Source organism: Leptodactylus fuscus, chromosome 3 (genome assembly GCF_031893055.1).
Source record: "Leptodactylus fuscus isolate aLepFus1 chromosome 3, aLepFus1.hap2, whole genome shotgun sequence".
Taxonomy (NCBI): Eukaryota; Metazoa; Chordata; class Amphibia; order Anura; family Leptodactylidae; genus Leptodactylus; species Leptodactylus fuscus.
In genome coordinates this window covers 136,895,064-136,916,209 of record NC_134267.1, presented here as the reverse complement: position 1 = coordinate 136,916,209, position 21,146 = coordinate 136,895,064, and positions in this window count along the sequence as shown.

The following is a 21,146-nucleotide window of genomic DNA, read 5'->3' as shown; positions in this document are numbered from 1 at the left end:
TTTGAATAGTAAGGTTTTTCATTATTTAAATTATTTCCTTTTTGTCAGAGACTTGGGTTCTCTTGTTCTAGTGTGTTGAATAAATTTCTAGATTTAGCTGATCTACTTGTAATTCCTGTAACTAATGAGAAGAAGTTTTTCTCTTCTGTTTCTTTGAGATTTTAGGATTAGTGATTGATTAAGACAAAATGAAGGTTAGGTTACCTGTTGTAAAATTAGAAAAAAATAGGACTTTATTGGCTTATATGTTGGCTAAAAAGAAATGTACGTTGAAGGATATACAATAGTTATTAATTATGTTGAATATGGATTCATTCTAATGTAATACCCAGGGGCAGAATACTTTCACTGTGGTTGTACTCTGCTACTACCTTATCCTTCACTTGTGGAATATAATTTGGGACTGATTTCGGATAACCTCAAACATGGGCTTCTGACTCTGCTGTATGGCGGGATTGGATATTATTTTGCAATTGGATGCATGCTGAATATTTACAGTCTGATATAAGTTTAGCATTGTTATTTATATGTGATTTAATGCACAGGATGATATTCTGTTTGGCTATCTCTAGAACTCATATAGTAGAATTATAATAGAATAATACTTTATTGATCCCCATGGGGAAATTGTTAAATTCAATCGCTGTGTGTTGGACACAATAGTTATAGAATTGAGTAAGTAATAACAATTCAACATGATACATAGCCATAGGTATTACTGCTACAACAGCGTAACCATGTTATATACTCATTCAGCTACAAAGCTGGAGGCCACAGTCACTACATTCAAGCAGTATACAATTTTTCTGATATTATATGTAGCAGTACAGGCATTTGGTGCAAAGATTAAGGGCCCTACCTAGTTTTGTTTTATGTGTTGTTGAAAAGTGAGATCACAGTGGGAATAAATAACCTTTTGTTTCCACGACACAGCTGTATGAACTTATCACTGGAAAAACTTTTTATTTCAACTATGGAAAATGGCAACATTTCCATAGGTATAATTGACACGCTGCAAAACGCTTGCATGGAGGAGGAAATCCTCTTCCTTTTAGGCAGGCCAGATCTCTACCTTCTTCATGGTTGCTGTCATCATCATCTTCATCTACTGTTTCTCCTCCTCCTTTTGCCAATGTCATTTTATAGTGCCTATGACATCATCACTGCGACCTTTCAACCCACCCCTTAGGATCGGCTGAAAGACTACCAAGTGATTATAGAAAAAGCCGTCCTGGGTCACAGATCACATTCATTGAAAATATCCGACTCTAATTTCACCTTCAAATTATCTGCTAATCCTAAATTCCCATACTTTTGCCATGTACAGATATGGGATTTTGTTGCATTTTAATCTGTAAATAAATGAGCCTAATATTTTAGACCCATTAGTTTTATTTGGTTCTCTTTAATTAGTTTTAGGACTTATGTGAATTATGATGTTAATTTAGTTCAAATTCATACAGGAATATTATGAACACAAATACAGCAGAAGAACCAAGCTAAGTAGATAAATGCAGCATACTATATCATAAATATAGTATGAGAACCAAGCTCATGATTTCAGGAACTAAATTTACCAGGACTTGAACTCTGGGCTTTTTGATTATAGCTTTCAGCATTTACTATTATGCCACTCAGAGCTTCGTCTATTTCTCCTTGCTCAGCCCTGTGTTTGTTGCATCCAGTGGCTATTTTATGGATTGTGCTTGTTCTATGGCCAATCACAGTAAACATTACCTTGTATGAACTCACAGATTTTTATTTCTGTGCCTGATCATTTTCTTCTGCTTTTGTGTACCAAGCAGGATATTCATCCACCACTGCTGGTCTCTTGCTCTTTCGCACCAAATTCTGCAAACCTCTGACTTTTTTGCAGATCAAGCCTTGCCTCTCTTGGTCCAATGTCTGTAGACATTTAGTCATTTGAAATGCAGGATTTCTGCTTAAATGGGTTGCCCAGGATAAATTGATATTTCTAATCTAAGCCCCCCTCCCCCCTGCCCATCATGTAAATTGTTTCGTTTACCAACGGGGTGGTCATACTTACCTGTCTTTCCGTGTGAACCCTCTAGACATGGGATGTCACTTCTCCTGGGCACTCCAGCTCTATTGCACAGGCAAGGGCCACCAGCAGACGTCAAAAAGTGGAGGTGCCAGACGCTCAGAAGTGATGTCCCATGCCCTGAAGATCTGGATTAGAAAACAGGTAAGTATGATGGGATGGATGGATGATAGCCAGAACCAGAATGTCCATTGTCAACTACATAGCTTTTTTGCCCATATATTTTACCCTACGCGTTTTATCATTCATGGATTCAGCAGGGGCTTTCAAAAGGTCATCTTCAGTAATAACAGTCTGCTAGTTAGGACAGCATAAAAAATTAATTCGGCATGACCGCCAGCATGACCATACTGATGCACGGCGGCCAATTATTTGTTCAGCTTCAGTGAATTGCATTAAATTTTGGAGACTAATATTCTTGGAGAATCTGTGAATATATTTGATAATTAAAAGGCCCCCATGAATAAGAAGAAATTCCTGGACTATGGCTTCTGCATCATTGAAGCCTAGAGTAGCTGCCATATATACAGTCCTATGAAAAAGTTTGGGCACCCCTATTAATCTTAATCATTTTTAGTTCTAAATATTTTGGTATTTGCAACAGCCATTTCAGTTTGATATATCTAATAACTGATGGACACAGTAATATTTCAGGATTGAAATGAGGTTTATTGTACTAACAGAAAATGCGCAATATGCATTAAACCAAAATTTGACCGGTGCAAAAGTATGGGCACCTCAACAGAAAAGTGACATTAATATTTAGTACATCCTCCTTTTGCAAAGATAACAGCCTCTAGTCGCTTCCTGTAGCTTTTAATCAGTTCCTGGATCCTGGATAAAGGTATTTTGGACAAACAATTCAAGTTCAGTTAAGTTAGATGGTCGCCGAGCATGGACAGCCCGCTTCAAATCATCCCACAGATGTTCAATGATATTCAGGTCTGGGGACTGGGATGGCCATTCCAGAACATTGTAATTGTTCCTCTGCATGAATGCCTGAGGATTTGGAGCGGTGTTTTGGATCATTGTCTTGCTGAAATATCCATCCCCGGCGTAACTTCAACTTCGTCACTGATTCTTGAACATTATTCTCAAGAATCTGCTGATACTAAGTGGAATCCATGCGACCCTCAACTTTAACAAGATTCCCGATGCCGGCATTGGCCACACAGCCCCAAAGCATGATGAAACCTCCACCAAATTTTACAGTGGGTAGCATGTGTTTTTCTTGGAATGCTGTTTCTTTTTGGACGCCATGCATAACGCCTTTTTTTTATAACCAAACAACTCAATTTTTGTTTCCAAAATGAAGCTGCCTTGTCCAAATGTGCTTTTTCATACCTCAGGCAACTCTATTTGTGGCGTACGTGCAGAAACGGCTTCTTTCTCATCACTCTCCCATACAGCTTCTCCTTGTGCAAAGTGCGCTGTATAGTTGACCGATGCACAGTGACACCATCTGCAGCAAGATGATGCTGCAGCTCTTTGGAGGTGGTCTGTGGATTGTCCTTGACTGTTCTCACCATTCTTCTTCTCTGCCTTTCTGATATTTTTCTTGGCCTGCCACTTCTGGGCTTAACAAGAACTGTCCCTGTGGTCTTCCATTTCCTTACTATGTTCCTCACAGTGGAAACTGACAGGTTAAATCTCTGAGACAGCTTTTTGTATCCTTCCGCTGAACAACTATGTTGAACAATCTTTGTTTTCAGATCATTTGAGAGTTGTTTTGAGTAGCCCATGATGCCACTCTTCAGAGGAGATTCAAATAGTAGAACAACTTGCAATTGGCCACCTTAAATACCTTTTCTCATGATTGGATACACCTGGCTATGAAGTTCAAAGCTCACTGAGGTTACAAAACCAATTTTGTGCTTCAGTAAGTCAGTAAAAAGTAGTTAGGAGTATTCAAATCAATAAAATGATAAGGGTGCCCATACTTTTGCACCGGTCAAATTTTGGTTTAATGCATATTGCGCATTTTCTGTTAGTACAATAAACCTCATTTCAATCCTGAAATATTACTGTGTCCATCAGTTATTAGATATATCAAACTGAAATGGCTGTTGCAAACACCAAAATATTTAGAACTAAAAATGATTAAGATTAATAGGGGTGCCCAAACTTTTTCATAGGACTGTACCAACATGACAGATGTTTTGGTTGGGTGAATTAGAGTACCAACTAAGAAGCAGAGCCCCTTGGAAAGAAATTGTTTCTTCAAGTCCTACCCTCCGGAAAGTTGCACAGTTTGTGAGTGATGGATGCAATTAGGCTGTATGCTAGAGCATCGACATCCTCAAATTCAGCTCACAGACCTATCTGACTTAAGATCTGGTCAGGTGAGCTAGCATAAAAACTAGACTGTGTGTCTTGCCATGTGAAGGAATGTATCTTTTTGGTACAGACTTTGATGACATGTTGGCCAAAGCAGCAGTTGAAAAGAAGATGTTCCCCAATCAAAGCCTAGCCATTTTTTTTTAAAAGGAACAGAGGTCAAAATGAAAGCCAAAATGCCAATAAGAAGCAGTCCATTCAGTGATGCTAGTGTTTAGGTGGTTGGAAGACTTTCCAATTTTCTATCAGCCAGGTTAGCACTGGTTAGAACTGTAGCCTTGTAGCACTGGGGTCCTGGATTCCAATCCAGCCAAGGACAACATCAGCAAGAAATTTGTATATTTTCCCTGTGTGTTTGCATGGGTTTCTTCCCATACTTGAAGGATATACTGATAGGGAATTTAGATAGTGGGCCCTCTATGGGACAGTGACTGTAAATAACTAAAGTAACTAATTAACTAACTAAGGATATCAAACAATCAGCGGGTTCTAGAGGTTATCCGTGAAGACTAGAATTTAGGCATCTTTCCCCTCCAGATTCATGGTGTCTGCTCAAGGTTCAAAAGAAAAAACATCAGCCATCGTTTAGAAAGTTATGGGTCTCTTAAAAGTAGGGGTAGTAATTCCTTTTTACTAATTCCTAATTTTACTCAAACCTATTTTTGGAGACCACACCTTATGGAAGTTACAGGACCATACTATGACAGCCTGTCAGCCAATGGACAGTGGTAGGCGGACCTTAAAGTGCTGATGTCAAATGGAATATAAAAGTTTGGATACTTTTGATCAGCCTTTAGTTCCTGTAATGGTGGACATGCAAATAGATTTGTGATCCATCTCACTTCATTATAGGCTATAGCACAATTCAGAAAAAAGCAATAGGAATTCCAGCAATAGTGAGAGAACTAGGAAAACTCAGAAAATCAAGCAGTTACACAATAATATTACAGCTAGAATTCAATAGTGAAATTAGTGAAAAATGTTTTAAGGACTTTTTTTTGGGCACGAGTTAACTTTTTTCAATATATGTACTGCTGTTTTAACAAATCTTAAAAAACAACACCTCCATACTATACAAGTGGTTTCTTGCTGTTTACCCAATATACAGTCTAACCTGTGCTAATCTTAAAAAAATTCTATTTTTTTTTCTGCTCTTGTGACTGACCATACACAGTGTGATGGTGCTTAACCTGAACACAATATTCATTGCTGAAGTATTTCTCTGTATGTGCCAGTGTGTATATATACGTACACACAGTAGTACAGTCTCTGCAAATCTACAAAAAAATTTTTTTGTTATTTTAATCTTTTTGGTGTTCTTGCCCAATATACAGTCTTGCCACCCGCCTCCTCCAGTTCCTACACATTAGACCATATCTCACCCCCAACCTCACCAGGGCAAGCCATTAATTCGACTACCACCCCCTCCCACCACCACCTTGTTTCCTACTTGTAAGGTGAAGCACACATTGAGTGGCAATTTTGCACATGCTGAAGCGTCAGTTTGAGTAGAATTATATGATTACTGCATGCAGTAAACCACAGACACAATGATCACTTTTGGAAGATAGTCCATAAATCCAGATTTTTCAGCTGGCAAGCTAGGCAGTAGGTACACTAGTGTGTCCCAAATTTTTCTTGAAATTATGTCAATTGTCACTTAGTCACTACAATGGTTGGTGCCACATGGGCACTCAGCAGCAGAAAGCACACACACAAGGATCACTTTTGGAAGATAATCCAGCTTTTTCAGCTGGCAAGGTAAGGTGCTGTGGGGGGTTAGCTCAGTAATATCTACATACTGTGACCCCCTCCTCATGTCCTCCAACCACGGTCGGGCAGTATTATTAACATCACTCCGCACAGAGAACTAAATGATCCTGCAGTGTGTCTGTTTCTTTTTTTTTTTAGTTGCTATGATTCCTAGTATTTCTCCATCCGCCATGACCTTGCATGTGTTTTCTCTCTTGTTATATACTACTGTACCATCTATGAAACTGTATCACTGAAATTTCCCCATTGTGGGACTATTAAAGGATTATCTTATCTTATCTTTTCTTATCTCTTAATAGAGTAGGTGTTTGGTAGACAAAACATGGTCCCAGGCTTCTTAACAAAAAAAAACCCAACAACTTCTATTTATTATGTGGACGATGTAAATAGATTCTTTCACCAAGAGGGGAAAAACAATCTTGTGGCAAACACAAATTCCTTACTTCATGGACCAGCTTGGCTGGGACACAGTAGCAGAGTCTGTCAGGTGCTTTGTTCAGTATGGGTATATCCAGAGCAAGATTCTCCCAGTCTCTTACTCCCAGACACACACCCTTCCTCTGTTCAGTAAAAGCACATTCTCCTCCAAAAAAAAAGTAATTTTTGGAGTATTTTAAATATGCAAAAGCTAGTATCAACGCAGTGTATGGTTAAAGTCTGAGTTTATACCCATCGCTTACTATTTGTTTTTCCATAGACATACATGTCACTTTCACTTTGCCATAAATTCAGCTGTGTACTCTGTTGAGTGTGGACTCTCGGATTGACCTTGGGCTGGATACGTTTACTCTTTTGTTTCCGCTCTTCTGTTTTGACATGCATTGTGAGTTTTGCCGTGGACACTGGTGTTGATTTCAGATTGTATATATTTCTTACACTGAGCTGCTGGGGCTATAACCTGGATCTCAAATCCTGCAGAGACCAACCAGCCATGTGGCAGGCTCTGGTGAAGTTGTTTAAGCAACCTTAGACTTTATCTCCCAGCACTGTGTCGAATTTTGGTAGTTTTTTTTCTTCTGCTCTCTTGTATCATCCAGTTTCTGAAGTTTCTGGAATTTACTCTTCAGTTAGTATTATAACACATGCTTTATTCAGTGGCGTAACTACCGCAGAGGCAGCGGAGGCGGCTGCCACAGGGCCCGGGCCATTAGGGGGCCCGGTGACAGCCGCTACCGCTGCGTTTTTTTTTCAATAGGCTGTTACGGGCCCTATTCACTTGCCGATCCTGGCTGGGCCGGGATCGGCAAGTGACACCGCAGGCCCCACAAAGGCTATCATTATACTCGGGGGTCTTTGCAGACCCCCGAGTATAATGATTGGCGGACCGGAGAGGTAAGGGAACATAACAAAACTGTTACTTACCTCTCCGCGATCCTGCCAGGCCTCCGTCCTACTTTTTCTGACGTCTGTGACGTCACATGAACCCGGCATGCTTCCCGGGTCATGTGACGTCCAACGTCATTAAAGAAGGACGTGAGTGCGGGTGACAGCATAGGAGCCGGGAGATAGGAAAGCAACAGTAGTTTTATTTTAATGTTCTTATTCCCCGGGTCTCCGATTATTATACTCTGGGGTCTGAAAAGACCCCAGAGTATAATAATTGTTTATGGGTGTCCACAGAGGGACATAATACTGTGTGCAGGGGTGACTATGGGCTATAATACTGTGTGCAGGGGCCACTATTGGGGTTAATACTGTGTGGAGGGGCCACTATTGGGGTTAATACTGTGTGCAGGGGCCACTATTGGGGTTAATACTGTGTGCAGGGGCCACTATTGGGATTAATATTGTGTGCAGGGGCCACTATTGGGGTTAATACTGTGTGCAGGAGCCACTATTGAGTTAATACTGTGTGCAGGGGCCACTGTTGGGATTAATACTGTATGCAGGGGACACTATTGGGGATAATACTGTGTGCAGGGTCCACTATGGGGGATTATACTGTGTACCGGGGCCACTATGGGATATAATAGAGTGCGGAGGAGGGGGTCGTTCGAGGGCTTCGGCGTCAGTTGGGATGGGGGGGGGCCCCATGTCAAAAGTTCACCACGGGGCCCCGCCATTCCTAGTTACGCCACTGGCTCTATTAAATAACACTAAGTTGTCTGATTAAAAAAAAGTTAATCTAAGGAGCAACGTCAGAGGTATGGACCGATGTCAACCATGTACATCGTCCACCAGTGGATGAATCACTTCCTCCCCAGTTCATTTCCTGATTGATCCAGGGAACGTCACTGACCTAGCGTCATCACGTGTAAATATCCTGAAATTGAAAGTACACCATGCCTTGTCTGATGTTGCGGTGTGTGTAAAATGGTGCCCGAAACAGTACAATTTGTCACACAAAGAATAAGCTCTCATATAGCTATGTTGACAGAAAAATAAAAAAAAAAAATATGAATTTTGGAAAGCAGAGGTGGAAAGTATAAAAAAATTTGCCAAGCATTAACACCCATCTATTCACTTTAACCATTCTTTTGATATCAACCATTAAGACTTAAAGAAGATCTTTCACCACCTTCACCAACTCAAGTTCTTTGCTTCATTCAATAGGTGCCATTCCTTCTGGAACATTTGGAATTTTTTCTTTAGCCCCTACCATACCAGAGCAATCAGTGCAGATAGTTTCATCACATTTACATTCTCTACTGTCAGGGAGGTGGGTGTCAGGAAGGAGCAGATACACAGGAACTGTCCACCTTACAGTAGAGAACATTGTAACAGTATGGACTATAGAAAAATTGCAACTGAGCTGGAATCAGTGAAGCGGAGCCTATTAAAGAATGCAAAGAATTGGAGGTGGTAGAGGTGGTGAAAGATCCTTTTTAACATTGATCTTTTACCATTATGATTTCCTCATGTCTTATGCTTAGAATTTTTCTCTCCCTGTATTGAAGACCCATAAGAAGAGAAGGATCAGCAAAAACGTACACTAAATCAGTTCCACAGATGCAACACAAAGCTCAGTTTTCACCATGGATTACTTACTCGTCTAGGGCTGGCATTCTGCTTTACTATATCAGGACAAGCATTTCAATCTGGATCAGACACCGTCCCTGAAATAACATTTTTTCATTAGAATGCGTGGGTTTCCTCTCAGGGTACTCCAGTTTGGTACTAAACTCCAAGGACATAGTGAATGGGAACTTAGCCTTATATGGGACACTGACCGGCAATGTTTGTAAAGTGCTGCAGAATATGACACTGTATGAATATGACGCTACAGTAGAAATAAATATATGAAAATATGGTGTGGATGCAGCTGTTACAGGCTACCATTCTTACCTCCAGCCACCAGATGGTGCCAGGTGCAGACTGAACGAGTTGAGCACACCCTCCTAGTGGTATCTCTTGAATGGCTACCATAAACCCTGCATTAACTTAAAAGATTTTCTGGGACTTTTCAATTGATGCCCTATCCTTAGGATTTGTCACCGTTTGAGGACCCCAAGGTATTAGCGGCCTTAAGCTGGAGCGGCGCTCCAAAAGAGCAGCTTCCGCTATTCGGGCCAAGTTCATCAGTTAAATGGCTTGATTGCGACTAATCCCATTCAAATGAATACGCTGAGCTCCGATACCACACAAAGCTACTGTCCAAATGTACGTGGCTGTGCTTGGTTACTACTGAAGAGGATGAAGCTTCTTTAAACAGCTGATCAGCCTGTAGCCCAGATGTCGGACCCCTGACAATCTTTAATTGATGACCTGTGCTAAGGATAAGTTATCAATTAATAAGTCCCGGCAGTGTTCTAAGGTAAGGGAGAAAGCGCTAGTTATGCCAATCCCCTGCTACACTGTTCCTGTAAGGAGTTTCTTCAAATCAATATTTTAGATTTCCAGGCTTCAAAGAGGCTCCATCTTCTCTGCAGTGTACTCTGCCCTATTAGGGACAAGAAAAACACTGATTGTGAGTGGTGAGGAGGGGTTCTCACCTCTCCGGATGTCTTTTCCTGTCCTTTGAGAGGCAAAGTAATTTAAGGTGTCTTGTGGAGATGACTTGAAGAAACAAGGTGCTACAGAAACTGAAGGGTAACAGCAAAGTTTTAACATCTCTCAACCGCTTCCTACAGAAACTTTAATCTTCCATGTGATACAGATTTTAACGCAGACATGTTGTTTCATTTCACTTTTCAGCTGCTATGTGTATATATAAAATATAACACTTTTTATGGACGATATATGATTTTCATCTTGCTATTTTTAGCATTTCCCCCTTTGTTGGCCCTATGTGTAGTTTGCATTTGTCACTGAGACTAGGCGCCATACACTATACAGAATAACTGTCTGTCTCTCTCACTCGGAGACAGTCCCACAGCCATGCAGGACATAGACAAGTGCTGACCTTTACCAATGTGTGGCAGAAAGCTTCTATTTAGCTCCAGAATCAGAAATAAGCTGGTTGTGCATGACCGTGAGCTAAACGGCTGCCGTTAATGAATGGCATGCGTGGTGCAGGGGAACAAACGGATGAATATGGGCGGCAAAATCGGACAGAACCTGTTCCGTATTTTGCGGCCCGGACTGTCAACCTACACACGTGACCATGTAATTCTAGGTCATGTGTACGGACCCTTAGAAATTAATGGGTCAGTGTGCTATCTGGGTAAAACACTGACCATTCATATGTTTGTCTACAAGTCTCTGTTTCTACTTCTACCTCTGTCGCTTCCTGCTTATTCCTACGGCTGCTCTGCATAGATATCTATAGTCATCTGATCTGAAGGCTAGTTTAAGATAGATATAGCAGAAATTCAGTAAAGCAGAAGGACATCCTGCTCATGCTAGGTTCACACCTGTGCCTGGGTGTACGTTCTTCGGGTCCGCTTAGGGATCCAAAAAATAGAAATCTAACCCACTGAAAAAGCGGTTACTCACAAAACGACCCCATAAACTATAATGGGGTCCACCGGGTTTCCACCCGAAATACGCTGAGAGAAAGACTTTTCTCTCTGCATTTTTTAAGTGGGTTCTGGAATGGAAACCCCGAACGGAATGCAGGCACAGGTGTGAATGCAGCCTAAGAAGCTAAAGAAGACTCTTTTCTGATAAGATATAATATAAAGAGTTTCTTATAATCTCTTGTACTATTGATTTATGTAGACTTTGTTGAAACAGTGTTGCCTATTTCACTGGTTTCGGACTGACCATTGACGTTATATGCTCGGGTGGCCCACTCCTAACTCCACAAGAATTTATATATAGTAAGCAGCTGCAAAAACAATGAGTCGGCTGTTACAACAGCCCAACATGCCAGAGACAAGGCTGTTCCTGCCTTCCCAACTGCTGTATACACAGCAATCAATAAACAATGTGCATCCCGATATTGTAGCTGCCATGATGCGGCTTCCCTTCCAGCCCTGCAGTGATGTGAATATATGTTAGATATACGTATAGGACAGGTAGATGAATCCAGACTGCAGGATCAAACTATACAGACTTTTTACCTGGGTACGGCATGCCATCATGGTGAGAAGAAAGACTTCAGCATCCTGTTCTACCATTCAGGCATCCGCTGATGATGCAGACCTGCAGCATTAAGTCGGAAACAAGAACAGGGCAGAAGGATGGGTATGTGTTACTGTTTCTTATTTCTATGTCACGAATGGTTCTGGGAGCATTATTACTTTCTTGGGCCACTGGAGAGGATTATTAGGTGCCTAAGGGCCACTAGGAAGTATTGTTAGTTGAATGGTGGGCTACTGGGCACCATTATTAGTTTACTTTTGGCTACTGAGGAGGTATATGCTCTTTGTTAGGTCACTAGGAAGCCTGATATAATGTGGCCTCTCTCTGCGTCTTCTTCCGGTGCTGGGTTCAAACTTTTAAACATGCGCAGTCGGCTCTGCTGTCGGGCCTCGGGCAGAGCTGACTGCGCATGCCTGTGGCCATTTTCTTGTGGCCAAAAAAAAATGGCCGCGGGCATGTGCAGTCGGCTCTGCCCAAGGCTCAATGGCAGAGCCAACTGCGCATGTGTAGTAGTTTGAACCCAGCGCCAGAAGAAGACGTTGAGAGAGGCTGTTCCTGAAGAAGATAGAGGCGGCGCTGGAGAGTTCTCTTACAGCATTGGGGACGCCCCCAGTGCTGCGAAAGAACTCATTTGCATACTGAAGAAAACCGGGATTTCTACCGAATGGCGGCGTGGAGAAGACATCTAAAGGTAGGAGAAAAATAGCCTTTCTTAAGGCTATTCCTACGTGTTAGTGAGAAAAAATAGCATTTTAATGATAGAATCCCTTTAAGTGCACTGGAGGCATTGCCATACCTGCAACAGCGCCTAATAATGCCACCCAGCAATGTCGCTGACACAGAAAATTATGGCTGGGTTTATATGGCACTTTTTTTTTTTACTGAAAAACCCCATGCAGTTTTTAAATGCCGTAATGAGTAGCATGTTACTATGTAGTCAGTGAATTGAAAACCTCTGGATTAGTGGTGTTAAAGAAATGTTATACTCATAACTGCATTTCTTAAGTTAGGATTCATTCACACGTCTGTGTGATGTCCCTGTTAATCACAAGCTACATATGCACCCAAGCATTTTAATGGTCGTATGCAGGCTCCCATTCATTTTGATCTGTGGAAAAAAGTGATATACAGTGATAGTCTACAGGTCTCTTAATATTTCAGACAATGCCCAAAAACCATCTGTGTGCAGTCTATTTTTCAAAGACCAAAAAAGAGAAAACCTCGGTCAGAGCAAAACCTGAAAATGAGCTGGATTGTGGGCTGAACGTTATTAACATGGACATCACATGTTATCAAGCGGACACTGCCTGTGAGGTGCTACATGTTGCTTTGAGCGAGCTGCAATCATCTCACCCCCATGCCCTACTCCTGGTGTCGGGAGATTTCAACCATGTCTCTCCAGCATCCACTCTACCAGGTTTTACTCAGTATGTAACCTGCCATACAAGAGACAACAAAACGCTGGATTTGCTCTTTGCCAATGTAAGGGATGCATATAACTCATCTGCCCTACCGCCCCTAGGCAGATCAGATCACAACCTGGTACATCTGCGACCCACATACACTCCACTGGTGCGCAGAGAACCAACGGTTACCCGTACAGTGAAAATTTGGTCAGAGGATAGTTACATAGTAACGCTAGGTTCACACCTGCGTTCTTGTCTCCGTTCTGTGCTTTCCGTCTTCTGCATGCCAGAAGACGGAAATCACAGACCGGGTCCGGCCGTGAGCGGCGGTGAGCGTTTTATGCTCTCCGCCGCAAAACCGGATTTTTTAATCCGGACACAGAGTACTGCATATCCGACTCTGTGTCCGGATTAAAAAACCCGGTTTCGCGGCGGAGAGCGTAAAACGCTCACCGCCTGACATCTTTCTCACCCATTCAAATGAATGGGTGAGAGAGTCCTGCAGGTTTCCGTCTCCTGCTCTGTTTTATGCAGGAAACGGAAACCTGCAGTACGGAGAGTACAACGCAGATGTGAATGAGCCCTTACATAGTTAATGAGGTTGGATAAAGATATTAGTCCATCAAGTCCAACCTATAACCCTACAATCCCTACAGTGTTGATCCAGGGGAAGGCAAAAAAACCCCCCATGAGGTTCATGCCAATTGCCCTATTTCAGGGGGAAAAAATCCTTCCCGACTTCAAATCTGGCAGTCAGTATAAAAACCCTGGATCAACGTGTCCTTAAAATCTAAAAGTGTCGAGACTCTGAGGGACTGTTTTAATATAACATTATGGGAAGTGTTTCAAGACTCATTTCCAGACGACATTGAGAGACTCACACACTGCATAACGGACTACATTAATTTCTGCGTGGACAGCATGGTACCAACTAGAAAGGTGAGGTGTTGCCTCTTACTTTAAAACTAAAATTGACACCATCAGAGACAGTCTCACCCTACTCCCCCGACAACCCCTCTACCCAACTACTTACTGTTCCTCATCCCTGACCTGCTTCTCCTCCATAACTGACGAAAAACTCTCCTCCCTTATCTCCAAATCCCACCTCACCTCCTGCGTGCTCGACCCAATTCAGTCACATTTTATCCCCAAACTCGCTGAAGTCATTACTCCAGCCCTAACCCATCTCTTCAATCTATCCCTAACCAATGGATCCTTCCCCTCAGCCTTCAAACACGCCACTGTCACTCCTATACTTAAGAAACCATCCCTTGACCCGTCCTCTCCTACCAACTATCGTCCCTTCTCTCTGCTCCCGTACGCCTCAAAACTTCTTGAGCAGCATGTCCACTCTGAACTCTCCTCTTATTTCTCATCCAACCTGCTTTTTGACAGACTTCAGTCAGGCTTCAGACCCCGGCACTCCACTGAAACTGCCCTAACAAAAGTCACCAATGACCTGCTAACCGCCAAAGCCAAGCACCATTACTTTGTCCTCCTCCTCCTCGACCTCTCCTCTGCCTTTGACACAGTTGACCACTCCCTCCTGTTAGAAATTCTCTCATCCCTTGGTATTTCAGACCTGGCCCATTCCTGGATCTCCTCATACCTCACTGACCGCACATTCAGCGTCTCCCACTCGCACACCACCTCCTCACCTCGCCCTCTCTCTGTAGGTGTCCCCCAGGGCTCCGTCCTAGGACCCCTCCTGTTCTCCATCTACACCCTTGGCCTGGGCCAACTCATAGAATCTCACGGCTTTCAGTACCACTACTATGCCGACGACACCCAAATCTACATCTCTGGACCAGACATTACCTCCCTTGCCTTTTTTCATGTGATATCTCTGACCGTCCACTGGATGTTACTTTGTAACACTTTTTATTGGAATGCTACAATAAAAGTTATTTTTTAAGAAATTTTCATCGTGTCGCCTGGTGGAGCTGGATTTTTACTCTATTGGATATTACCTCCCTGCTGGCCAGAATTCCAGATTGTTTAGTGGCCGTAGCCTCCTTCCTCTCCTCCCGCTTTCTCAAACTCAACATGGAGAAAACAGAGTTTATCATCTTCAGCCCATCCTGTATGGCCCCACCATCTGACCCATCTATCAAAGTTAATGGAACCACAATTACCCCTGTCCCACAGGCCCGATGCCTTGGGGTAACCCTGGACTCTGAACTATCCTTCAAGCCACATATTCAAGCCCTCAACACCTCCTGCCGCCTCCAACTCAAGAACATCCACCAAATTCGCCCCTTCCTCACCCAGGAAACTACCAAGATTCTCCTCCAGGCCCTCATAATCTCCCGCCTAGACTACTACAACACCCTTCTCCATGGACTCCCAGCTAACACCCTCGCCCCCCTCCAGTCCACCCTAAACTGCGCTGCTCGCTTAATCCACCTCACCCCCCGATCTTCATCAGCTGCTCCTCTCTGCCAGTCCCTCCACTGGCTATCAATAGCCCAGCGAATTGAGTTCAAGCTACTAACACTAACATACAAAGCCATCCACACCCTGTCCCCTCCATATATCTCTGACCTCATCTCCCGCTACCTGACCCCACGTAACCTCAGATCCTCCAATGACCTCCTCCGCTCTGCCCTCATCCGCTCCTCACACAACCGTCTCCAAGATTTCTCTCGTGCATCCCCCATACTCTGGAACTCCTTACCACGACACATAAGACTGAGCCCCACAATCACAGGATTCAAGAAGGCGCTGAAGACTCACCTATTCAGGAAGGCCTACAACCTCCAATAACACTATCACCGCACCGCCATCTGTACAGTCTCCCCCTCTCCTCCTGTCTCTACCCCCTTCCCTCATAGATTGTAAGCCCTCGCGGACAGGGCCCTCTACCCCACTGTGCCAGTCAGTCATTGTTAGTGCGACCACCCTGGGAGAACCGTGCAGGAGGCTGGACTGTCACGGTGACCTTATTGGCACCAGAACTCCCAGGAGAGGTGCACAGGGAAATAGGCAGAGTCAGTTAGATGTGACGCCAGTTGGAGTATTGAGACACCCGCTGGTCCCTGGGCTGAGATGGTGATGTGGGTGCCAGTGCTCTACTCCAACAAAGAGCATTTGCCCAGGGCTTAGCTGTAAGGAAGGCAATGTCCAGGCCAGGATCAGTAGAAGTGCTCACTGCTTTATTGTAACAGGCATCTGCTGGTCACTTGTCCTGTAGCAGTGAGCTGTGGCACAGTGGCTTGTAGCTGGCTGACACCTTCCCATGTATTAGCAGAGAGTCTAAGATGTCTGCAGGTCCAGCTTCTGGTATACTGCAGGGGCTCAGTTACCTTGTAGAGGTAGGTGCAGGCTGCCAGGGTTATAGCTCTGCTCAGCCTGATGTAATCCTGTCCTCTTACTGATAGTGATGGGGGCGCTGTCACACAGCTTCTCTGTCCTGCTGTTGCTGTGGCAATCCTCACAACACAGTGTCTGAAACACAAGATGGCCACTGCCACCCTTCTCCTTGCTCCTTCTCCTTCCCTGGCTCTTACAGAATACTACTTCCTCTCCCTGCTATGACTTTTTCCTGTTCCAGCTACAGATCCACTCACCATAGTGTGTGTTGCTATGGAGACCACAGCTCACTAGGACAAGTGAAACCAGAGAACAATAGCTTAACAACATTACACAAATGAATACAGAATAAACATGACAACATATACAAACTATCATAACATGTAAGGCACTTATATGGCCAAATAACCATTAGTAACTCCTGTGAGGGGGTTACATCCCTCCCTTCTTGAATGTAGCACGTCCTCGGGCTACCAATAACACAGAAAACAGTCAATGGCTTAAATATTCCATAGTCCAAAGTAAACGGAATAAACGTTAAATAGGTTAGGAACAAATAATAAACATAGAGGTAGAACTTTGGGCAGTCCAAGCATGGTGTCACCACTATGGCACCAGGTATATGGCTTATTTGTTGAAGTGAAGATAAGTTTCCAAGGCAGATGATCAGCTGAAATGCACAGTCTACTATGGCTGATCTTGGAATGCTCCTTTAAGGGCTGTAGCGAACTGAGGGTTTACCCTTGTTTACCCTTTGGGATCTCCTTTGAGAAATTGTTTCAGACTCTGAGGCCTCCTCTCTGTCAACAGGGAGTACCTGAGTATCCGGAGTCTCTGATACAAAGTCCTCTAAGGAAATGGAGTCACTTGTTTCCCTTGACACAGAAGGAATCTCTCTTTGCAACGGTGTAACCGTAGGTCTCACAAAGAAGTATAAATTAGGGGAAGCCAGAGCAAGTCCTAATTCTGTACCATGTTGGCCAGGAATGGGTATACAGGGTAATGTCCGTCTTGGTTGTGACAGAGCGTGTGGAGTAGCCGGTAGCCGACGGGTCACTCTTGGACTTGTATAACAGGAGGGACAGACTTTGAGATCATCTCGAGACACTAACTGCGATGGACCTTCTCCATCCTCTGGAACAATTTTACACACTTTAGAGTTATCATGTGGTGCCTCTTGGACAACATAGGCGTTGTCTTCCCAACGATCCTCTAACTTATGATGCCTAACATGTCGCCTTTTTAGGACCTTATCTCCAGGTTGCAATGGTTGAGCATTTGCTCCTTTGTCATACTGGAGAGCCTGTTTGTGTCTAGCCTGGTCCAGAGATTTACACACAAGTTCCTGAAGTTCTCTATTAACCCTTAGTCTTTCTGCTACCCAAGTGTCATTTGGTAAAGGTGGGGACCTAACCTCTGTAATCACTCCCATTTGGTGATCAGCGGGGAGCTGTCCTATCTGTCCTCTAAGGAGGTATGCAGGAGTGTACCCTGTGGAATCCTGTCTGGTGTTATTATAGATCTCAGTGATCTCTGGCAATAGCTCTGGCCACTCAGATCGTTTTTCACGGGCAACTGTTCTCAGCATGTTGATAATGATTTGATTGGCTTTTTCACAAAGCCCATTACCCTGGGGATGGTAGGCTGTGGTGCGGATCTTTTGACACCCATAGAGGTTGCAGAACTCTTGAAAAAGCTCTGACTCAAATGCAGGACCTTGATCAGTAAGGATCTTTTCAGGATTAACCGTAGGGTCGCCCAAAATGTCTTTGGAATTCCCGAGCTGCTGTTTTACCAGTGAGATCTTTTACTGGGACTACAACCATGAATTTTGAAAAATGATCAATCATTGTTAGTGCATAAGTGTAACCTGACCGACTTGGTGTCAACTTGACGTGGTCAAGTGCTACCAACTCTAGTGGTCTGACTGTGACAATGCCCTGTAGAGGGGCACGTTGGTTAGATCCTCTCCGCAAAGCACATTGTGCACAGTCCCGGCACCACTGTTCAATTTGAGGGCGCATTCCCACCCAGTAGAAACGATCCTTAATGGTTCGTTCTGTCTTTTGGGCATTGAAATGTCCTGACTGATTATGATACGCATCCAAGATCAAAGGAGCGTCATGTCTTGGTATCACAATCTGAAACACTCGCTCATGGGTACGAGGATTTACATAACGGCGGACCAGTTTTCCCTGCAGATAAGTTAAACGACCGCGCTCTCGCCAGAGATTTTGAAGTTCAGGGCTTGCATTGTTATCTGGACCTATTGAATTTGAATCTTTTAAAAGGTCTTTTAATCTTTGCAATGTTGGATCTTGTTTTTGGACTTGTTCCCAATCCATATGATGGAGGGACTCAACCCGCGTGGTCTGAAGGTTACAATATTTGGTCCGGACATTTTGGTTAACACGTTGAGTGACTTTGTCATAGAAGTCAGGGAGTTCAATTTCTTCCCATATGTCAGGGTCATCTAGGTCATTAATTGACTCTTGGGGTAACCGAGATAAAATGTCAGCATTAACATTCTCTCTCCCTGCCCGGAATTTTAAGGTAAACTGATAATTGGCAAGACGTGAAGCCCAACGCTGCTCAATTGCTCCCAATTTGGCAGTGCTAAGATGGGTCAGAGGATTATTATCTGTGTATGCAACAAAAGGAGTGGCGGTGAGATAATGATGGAATTTTTCAGTAACCGCCCAAACCAAGGCCAGAAACTCCAACTTAAAGGAGCTATAGTTAGAGTCATTACGTTCAGTCGCCCGAAGCGAACGACTGGCAAATGCAATGGGTCTAATCAAACCTTCTTGTTTCTGGGAAAGGACAGCACCAAGTCCAGTTTTACTTGCGTCTGTTTGCAGAATGAACGGTTTACTGTAATCAGGGTAAGCAAGGACATTTGGACCGACTAAGGCTGCTTTTAACTCATCAAATGCTTTTTGCATTTCAGGGGTCCATTGGATAGTTGGACTCTTACCAGATCGGGTGGTAGACTGACCTACCAGTACAGCCTGTAAGGGTGCAGCAATCCGGGCAAAGTTTTTTACAAATCGGCGGTAATAACCGGCGAACCCAAGGAATCTACGGATGTCTTTTACCGTTTCAGGAGTTGGCCAGTCGCGTATCCGTTCAGTGTACTGAGGATCTGGCGACACTCCATCAGCGCTCACAATGTGTCCCAGGTATTGGATTTCAGATTTTAGGAGATGGCATTTGGAAGGCTTGAGTTTCAGACCATAGCGATCCAAAGACTCAAACACTCTCGCAAGGTGATCCAAATGCTCTGCATATGTTCTGGAGTAAACAATTATATCATCCAGATATAACAGGACAGACTCAAAGTTTAGATGACCTAAACAGAACTCCATGAGCCGTTGGAATGTGGCAGGCGCATTGCACAACCCAAATGGCATCCGGTCAAATTCAAACAGACCCATTGGTGTTGTGAAGGCAGTTTTTTTCAGCATCAGTTGGGGACATAGGGACCTGCCAGTATCCACTGGTAAGGTCCAGGACAGAGAAGTAGGCTGCAGACTGAAGAGCTGCAAGGGACTCCTCTATCCGGGGCAGCGGATATGCATCCTTGTGAGTGATATCATTCAATTTGCGGTAATCCACGCAAAGGCGAATAGTACCGTCCTTCTTTTTGACGAGTACTAAGGGAGCAGCCCAAGGGCTTCGGCTGTCCCTTATAACACCGGAATCCTTCATGTTTTGGAGTAAGCCTTTTACTTGTTGGTATTGTGCTGGGGGAATGGGCCTATGTCTTTCCTTGATGGGAGGATGATCACCAGTTTGAATTGTGTGTTCTACTGCAGTGACATGCCCAAAGTCCATAGGGGACTTGCTGAAAATGTGTTCGAATTCGTGAACTACCTGCAATACCCCTTCCAGCTGAGATGAAGGCGTCTCAGGGGTTCCAAGGTGAATCTCTTGCCACCATTCTTTTTGCTCTCCAGTGGGGTTACATGTGGGTTGTGAATTGGTGGTCTGAGCTCCACAATGGACTCTCTGGAGGCAATCAGCATCCTGAACTCTGGATAATTTGGCAACCACTGTATACCGTGGTAGTGTAACTTCAGAATCCCCAAAATTCAACAATTGTACAGGGACTCGTCCATGGGTCACCTTAGCCAAACTACGGGCAGCAATAACTGTACGATCCGTAGGCATTGACTCGATGAGCACGGAGTAATCCCTGCCTTTGACACCAAACCTGGCCCGGCACCAGACCATCATCACATGACCAGGTGGTAAGATGATGGGTCTAGCGTCAGTCACCCTAGCTTTTCCGATCTCACCTTGGGAAAGTTGGACCTGTTGTTGTTGGACCAAAACCTTAATGGCCTTATGGTAGATGTGTCTCTCTTTTGGAGCGGCTATTTGAAGAGTGTCAGACAAGGCAGCAATGGCTTCATCAAAACAATTAACTAAGACATTGGTCCCAATGATGATGGAGGGAGTGTCTCTGTCTTTGGCAACGTCCACAATGACAATCCCTTGATCCTTCAGTTCGGTTTTGCCAATCTTAAGGGTGGCTAGGAAGTATCCTACCTGTTTAAGTTCTTGTCCATTGCTGGCAATTAGAGTCACCTGCTCATGAGGATTGCATGGTTGTAGCTGATCTTGAGACCAATATTTTTCAAACTGGGCAAGGGGCATGGTGGTCGTCTGTGATCCCGTATCCAAGAGAGCAGTCAGTGGGATGTTGTTCATATTGATGGAAAGGATAGGACGGTCTCCAATGAAACGTCGGCCCCATTCAGGTGATAGTGGACCATGGTGGTGGT